Source organism: Lactuca virosa, chromosome 2, assembly GCF_052849685.1.
Source record: "Lactuca virosa cultivar CGN04683 chromosome 2, Lactuca_virosa_CGN04683_v6, whole genome shotgun sequence".
Lineage (NCBI taxonomy): Eukaryota > Viridiplantae > Streptophyta > Magnoliopsida > Asterales > Asteraceae > Lactuca > Lactuca virosa.
In genome coordinates this window covers 73925212-73933470 of record NC_136427.1, presented here as the reverse complement: position 1 = coordinate 73933470, position 8259 = coordinate 73925212, and positions in this window count along the sequence as shown.

Here is an 8259-nt window from a genome sequence, read left to right as displayed (position 1 = left end):
AAAAGTATTATTATTACAACAACTAATCTGTCTTTTAGAACTCATTAACACGTATATTTAGATAAATTTGTTAAATAATTATCAAGATGTATATTAAAGGTTTTTAATACTGCTTTTATGTTATTAATTTCTTGTTCTAATTCTAATAGTTCCTTATCATTAATTATTAAATTTATATTTTTTAATTCTAATACCTTTTCTTGTAAGAGTTTTTTAAATATTTTTATTGAATTTCTTAATCTTTTAATAGCAGTAACTCTATTTCTGTTTAAAGAATTACAATTTATTTGAACTTTATTACTCATAATTGTTGTCTATAATTTTGAAGTTCATTAATAAAATCAGATTTAGTAGGACTTGGTAAACTTGTATCACTAGTTTGATCTTCTTGATAAAGAGGTTTAGGAATAGAACTAGAATAGTCAACAGTTTTTAAATTTAAAGACTTTGATTTTGAAAACGAAGATTTAGAAGTACCAATTTCAAGAATAGAATTAGTAGAAAATCTAGATGATGAAAAATTTATAGAAGAAAAATTTATATCAACTGAGCCATCATTATGCTCAATTATATTTGAAATTTGTTTTGAAGAATCTAAAGATTTTGGTTCAATAACATTTTGTAAATTCCAATTATATGATTGAGTAATTTCTGACCATTTAAGTCGTTTAGGCATATGAACTTTTGTATGATTAGTATTTGCTTCGTAAATAATTGTTTCATTTCTTGGACTTGACAAACGGGTTTTTGGTTCTAAAGTAGTTGTCATGGTTTTATAACAAACACGATAAATGATTGCTAAAGGTTTAGAGTTATTTTTAAATTCTAAATTCTTTGTTTCAACAGTTAAAACCAAAGTGTCTAAAATATTTTTGTCAAATAATCCTACAGAAAAATTTGGATAACAATTAAAATAAATTGGTCCATTTGCGATATTTGTTTCTGCCATAGCTAAAATAGAATTTTGAAAATCTGTATGTCTTTTATCTCTTAATATTAAGAGAACAGGAGCATCAACACCAATTCTAAAAAGAGGTTTGATAGCAATTTGAACAAGACCTAAATGAAGAAATTTATATTTTTGTCTATGTTCAAAAATAGATCTTGATGATAACAAATTTATATTTTGTTGGTCTTGACCAATGGATAGGGTTTGTTCAGTCATTTTAATTGAGTAACTTTGAAAATAATCAAAAGTCCCTATTCTATAAATTGTATTTATATTTGTTTTAGGTATAGTCCAATCATTTAAATTTTGTTCTATATTATCAATAGTTTCTTCAATAGAGTTTATATGGTTATCATCATAATCTTGTTCTTTATTCATGATATTTTTACCAGTATCATATTTTTTAGATAATATGCGTGAAAATCTACTCATATTTGATTAATTTTAGTTTAAAGATTTTATAAGAAAACTTACTTGTTCTATTTAGGATGAACAGAGAGGGCATCGGCCCAACGATGATTGTGGTCCGGCTCCGCGACTTACCATACTTGCACGTCTTACGCTAATCCAACCAATCACTGGTCTGGTCTCTGTATCATTCTTAACAAAACTCATAATTTTCTTAAAATTCTTCAAACAAAAATTAACCAAATAACAAACAGAAATATCATACATAACTATCAAAAATAGAACCTAGGCTCTGATACCATTCTAATATTGTTAAACTTATAAAACAAAAAATTCCTTCTTTACCTTGTTTAAATTTACCACATCCTCATGCTAATATCATAGTCGAAACTGATGCTAGTGATATTGGATTTGGAGGTATTTTAAAACAAAAATTATCAAATTCCTCTGAAGAACAATTGGTTCGTTTTTATTCAGGTGCTTGGAATAATACTCAAAAGAATTATTCAACTGTTAAAAAGGAGATTTTAAGTATTGTTTTATGTATTACTAAATTTGAAGATGATTTATTTATGAAAAAGTTTTTATTAAGAATTGATTGTCAATCTGCAAAATCAATTTTAGAAAAGGATGTTAAAAATATTATTTCTAAACAAATTTTTGCTAGATGGCAAGCATTGTTGGGCAATTTTGATTTCGATATTGAATTTATAAAAGGAGAAAGCACAAATATCCATTTTAAAATTATCCTTTACTAAAGTTATTTGAGTATTCCATTTTTGAGAAATTTGATCATTTATAATTCTTTCGATAACCATATAAACTCTATTGAAGAAACTATTGATAATATAGAACAAAATTTAAATGATTGGACTATACCTAAAACAAATATAAATACAATTTATAGAATAGGGACTTTTGATTATTTTCAAAGTTACTCAATTAAAATGACTGAACAAACCCTATCCATTGGTCAAGACCAACAAAATATAAATTTGTTATCATCAAGATCTATTTTTGAACATAGACAAAAATATAAATTTCTTCATTTAGGTCTTGTTCAAATTGCTATCAAACCTCTTTTTAGAATTGGTGTTGATGCTCCTATTCTCTTAATATTAAGAGATAAAAGACATACAGATTTTCAAAATTCTATTTTAGCTATGGCAGAAACAAATATCGCAAATGGACCAATTTATTTTAATTGTTATCCAAATTTTTCTGTAGGATTATTTGACAAAAATATTTTAGACACTTTGGTTTTAACTGTTGAAACAAAGAATTTAGAATTTAAAAATAACTCTAAACCTTTAGCAATCATTTATCGTGTTTGTTATAAAACCATGACAACTACTTTAGAACCAAAAACCCGTTTGTCAAGTCCAAGAAATGAAACAATTATTTACGAAGCAAATACTAATCATACAAAAGTTCATATGCCTAAACGACTTAAATGGTCAGAAATTACTCAATCATGTAATTGGAATTTACAAAATGTTATTGAACCAAAATCTTTAGATTCTTCAAAACAAATTTCAAATATAATTGAGCATAATGATGGCTCAGTTGATATAAATTTTTCTTCTATAAAATTTTCATCATCTAGATTTTCTACTAATTCTATTCCTGAAATTGGTACTTCTAAATCTTCGTTTTCAAAATCAAAGTCTTTAAATTTAAAAACTGTTGACTATTCTAGTTCTATTCCTAAACCTCTTTATCAAGAAGATCAAACTAGTGATACAAGTTTACCAAGTCCTACTAAATCTGATTTTATTATTGAACTTCAAAATTATAGACAACAATTATGAGTAATAAAGTTCAAATAAATTGTAATTCTTTAAACAGAAATAGAGTTACTGCTATTAAAAGATTAAGAAATTCAATAAAAATATTTAAAAAACTCTTACAAGAAAAGGTATTAGAATTAAAAAATATAAATTTAATAATTAATGATAAGGAACTATTAGAATTAGAACAAGAAATTAATAACATAAAAGCAGTATTAAAAACCTTTAATATACATCTTGATAATTATTTAACAAATTTATCTAAATATACGTGTTAATGAGTTCTAAAAGACAGATTAGTTGTTGTAATAATAATACTTTTTGGAATAATTTATTAAAGACTAGATGGCAAATTATTGCAAGCGTTTCTAAAGAAATAAATAGAATTAAACAACTTAAAGAAGACGAAGAAATTAAATTATCTAATATTGAAAAGGACACATATAATTATAATATTCAAAAGGAGATAATATATTGTTTATCAAAAATGATTAAAAATAAATATATTGTTATTAGTGCTCAACTTAGTATTATTAAAAATATATCTTTCAGAATAAATCAATCAACTTGTTAAAATGAATATTAATATAGATATTTCTAAAATACCTTCATATGTTAATTTTGATTATTTAAAAGAAGAAGAAGATTATAAAGATTATAATAATACAAAAAGAATTTGGCATGAAGAAAACTTTTCATATTATATAAGATTTTTACATTTTGGTCTTTGGGAAGATTATGTTTTATCAAATCAAATTCACTCTCCGTTTTTTCAATGGTTCGAATTGATTTATGTTCCTAAACATAATATAGATTATCCTTTTAAAATGCAAACTGTTTTTCCTGTTTCTTCAAAAACATACAAGGATGTTATTACTAATCAAGAAATTATTTCTGAATATCCGCCAAAAAAGGAAATCATTATTGATAATAATTTTATTGCAACTCCTTTAGTTAAAGTTCCGAGTCAGATAACAAATGAAAAATGTTTTCAAAATATTATTTATCAAAATAATTATTCGAATGAAACTCTTTTAACTATTTCAGATCAACTAAGTAGGATTGAAGAAAATACTATAAATTTACAGTTATCAAAAGAAAATAAAATTGAAACAAAAAATTTTTATAATAATATAGCAAGCTCTAGTAATGTCAGCTTTATTCCTCATCAAATAAATGGAAATTTTAATCTTGTAAATAAAGATTTAATTGATGAATTAGAAAAAAGACTTACTAATTTTCGTATTTCAAAAAACGTATCTATAAATATGTTAAAAACAAATAATGACTCTTTTGACGAATCTGACGAAAGTAATAATGAAAGTGAATTAAATTTAGACAATCTTACTCAACAATTCATAAATGATAATGATGATATAAATCAGCTTACAAATGATTTTTCAAGATTAAATAAGATTAATTCTTTTGGTAATAATCCAAAACCAACTATTAAAAATTATTGGAATAGACCTTCTCTTCCTGATGTTCAAATTGAAGAAAGAGCTTTTCAATATGATCGTTCAGCTTACGATGGTACCTCTGTTTACGAATGGAATATCGATGGTAACTCTGAACATCAAATTCTTAATATTGTTCAAGAAATGACCATGGCAGCTAATGCTTACAAGTCTCACAATAATACTCAACTTCAAATTGTTAATATTATTATTTCTGGGTTTACTGGTACTCTTAAAGGTTGGTGGGATTTCTATATTACACCAGAAGAAAAGAATTTTATAATAACTGCCAAGAAAACCGTTATAAAACAAGAAAATAATTTACCTATTCAAACTCAAGAAGATGATATGGTTAATACTTTAATTTTTGCTATAATCAAAAACTTTGTAGGAGATCCTACTACTTTTCAAGAAAGAACTTCTGAAATTCTAATGAACTTACATTGTAGAAAATTAACTGATTTCAGATGGTACAAAGATAATTATCTCGTTAAAGTTTTTTCAAGACCTGATTGTAAAGAATCTTATTGGAAAGAATGTTTTATTGCTGGACTTCCAAAACTTTTTGCCGAAAGAATTAGACAAAAATTAAGAGAAAATTTTAATAATACAATTCCTTATCAAAACCTAACTTATGGAGATTTAATTAATTATATTAATAAGGAAGGATTAGCTATTTGTGCTGACCTTAGATTTAAAGAAAAACTTAAAAAGGATAGAATTAATAGTAAAAATGAATTAGGAAATTTTTGTCAACAATATGGTTATCAACCATTAACAGGTCCGTCTACTTCAAAAACCAAAAAATATAATAAAAAGTCTTCAAAATATTTCAAGAAAAAGAAATATAATAAAACAGAAAATTATAAGAATTATAAGAAAAATAAATTTTCAACATCAAAAAACCCTTATAAACAATCTAATAAAAAATCTAAAAGAAAATCAAAAGACATTATTATTTGCCATAAATGTGGTCGTAATGGTCATAATGCTAATAATTGTTATGCAAAAACAAAAATTAATGAATTAAATATTTCGGAAGAATTAAAAGAACAAATTAGAAAAATTATGTTAAATTCTGATTCCAATTCTGATTCTAGTTTTTCCGATTTTCAAGAAAATGATTTAAACATTTTAGAGCAAAATAGTTCAAGTTCGGAAGATTCTGATACATGTGAATGTGTTGGAAAATGTAATTGTAATTATTCAATTAATGTCCTTACAAACAATGACAAAGATTTTTTAAAAAATTTAGATTCCATTAAAGATAAAAATATCCAAGAACTGTTAATAAAACAAATGCTTAACAAGAATGAAAATTCTGTTTCAGATAATACAAAATTTTTTAATTTAAAGGACATATATGAAAGATTTTCTGAAACAAAACCCATTTCCATGCAAGAACTTCAAGAAGAATTAAAATCAGTTAAACAAGACATAAAAGAAATTAAAGGCAAAATTATAACTCTTGAAAAGGGAAAAAAATATTATTAATTCTCAAAATAATGATAATAAAGATGAAAAGGTTATCGAAAGAATTATAAATGATCAAATTTCTCAAAAATGGAATACTCAAATAACTTTAGTAAAGGATAATTTTAAAATGGATATTACTGCTCTAATTGATAGTGGTGCTGATATGAACTGTATACAAGAAGGTATATTTCCCACTCAATTTTATGAAAAAACTTCTTCTAGGCTTACTGGAGCTGAAGGAACCAGTTTAAAAATAAATTATAAAGTTTCCGATGTTCATATTTGTAACAATCAAGATTATTGTTATAAAACTCATTTAATTTTAGTAAAAAATCTTACTTCTCCTTTAATTTTAGGAACACCTTTTATTACTAAATTATATCCTTTTATGGTTCAAGATGATGGAATTATTACTAAAGTTTTTGGAAAAGAAATTATGTTTAAATTTTGTGAACCTCCGTCTTATTCAACTATTAATATTCTTAATTATAAAACAAAACAAACAAATTACCTTATCAATGAAATTAATGATTTTCGTATACATAATCAATTACAAGATAAGTATATTCAAGACAAAATTATAGCTTTAAAACAAAAGTTTGAAAATAATGTTTGCTCAAATATTCCAAACGCCTTTTGGAACAGAAAACAACATATTGTCAAATTACCTTATATTAAAACTTTTAATGAAAAAGATATTCCTTCAAAATCAAGAGCTATTCATATGAATAATGAATTAGAAGCTCATTGTAAAAAAGAAATTCAAGATTTATTGGACAAAAAATTAATTAGACCTTCTAAATCTCCTTGGTCTTGTTCAGCTTTCTATGTTATGAATGCTGCTGAATTAGAAAGAGGATCACCAAGATTAGTTATCAATTATAAACCTTTAAATAAAGTTTTAGATTGGATTAGATATCCTATTCCTAATAAAAGAGATTTATTGAAAAAACTTTATGATTCAAAAATATTTTCAAAATTCGATATGAAATCTGGTTTTTGGCAAATTCAAATTCATGAAGAAGATAAATACAAAACAGGTTTTAATGTTCCTTTTGGACATTATGAGTGGAACGTTATGCCCTTTGGTTTAAAGAATGCTCCTTCTGAATTTCAAAACGTTATGAATGATATTATCATTCCTATAAATAGTTTTTCAATTGTTTATATTGATGATGTTCTTATTTTTTCAAAATCTATTGATCAACATTTCAAACATTTAAATCAGTTTTATGATTTAATTTATAAAAATGGCTTAGCTGTTTCAGCTAAGAAAATGCATTTATTTCAAAATGAAATTAGATTTTTAGGACATAACATTGTTAATAATACTATTAAACCTATTATAAGAAGTTTAGAATTTTCTAATAAATTTCCTGATGAAATTATAGATAAAAAACAACTTCAACGGTTTCTAGGATGTTTAAATTATATTCATGATTTTTTCAAAGATTTAGGAACTCTTTGCAAACCTCTTTATAATAGATTAAAAAACAATCCAGAACCTTGGACTCAAGAACATACTAATATTGTTAAACTTATAAAACAAAAAATTCCTTCTTTACCTTGTTTAAATTTACCACATCCTCATGCTAATATCATAGTCGAAACTGATGCTAGTGATATTGGATTTGGAGGTATTTTAAAACAAAAATTATCAAATTCCTCTGAAGAACAATTGGTTCGTTTTTATTCAGGTGCTTGGAATAATACTCAAAAGAATTATTCAACTGTTAAAAAGGAGATTTTAAGTATTGTTTTATGTATTACTAAATTTGAAGATGATTTATTTATGAAAAAGTTTTTATTAAGAATTGATTGTCAATCTGCAAAATCAATTTTAGAAAAGGATGTTAAAAATATTATTTCTAAACAAATTTTTGCTAGATGGCAAGCATTGTTGGGCAATTTTGATTTCGATATTGAATTTATAAAAGGAGAAAGCAATTCATTACCAGATTTTCTTTCTCGTGAATTTTTGCAGGGAAAATGAGTTCATCGTCTTCCTCCAAGATTGAAGACAAGAAACCAGTTAATCAAAAGCTTGTTCCTTTCTCAAGTCAAAATCGTTTTTCCCCATTAACTCCAATTGCAAAAAATTCTCAACTTTATTCAAACATGCTACAATCAAAACTAGCTACTCCAAATATTTCTCCAGTTCAATCAATTAGCCCTTTTT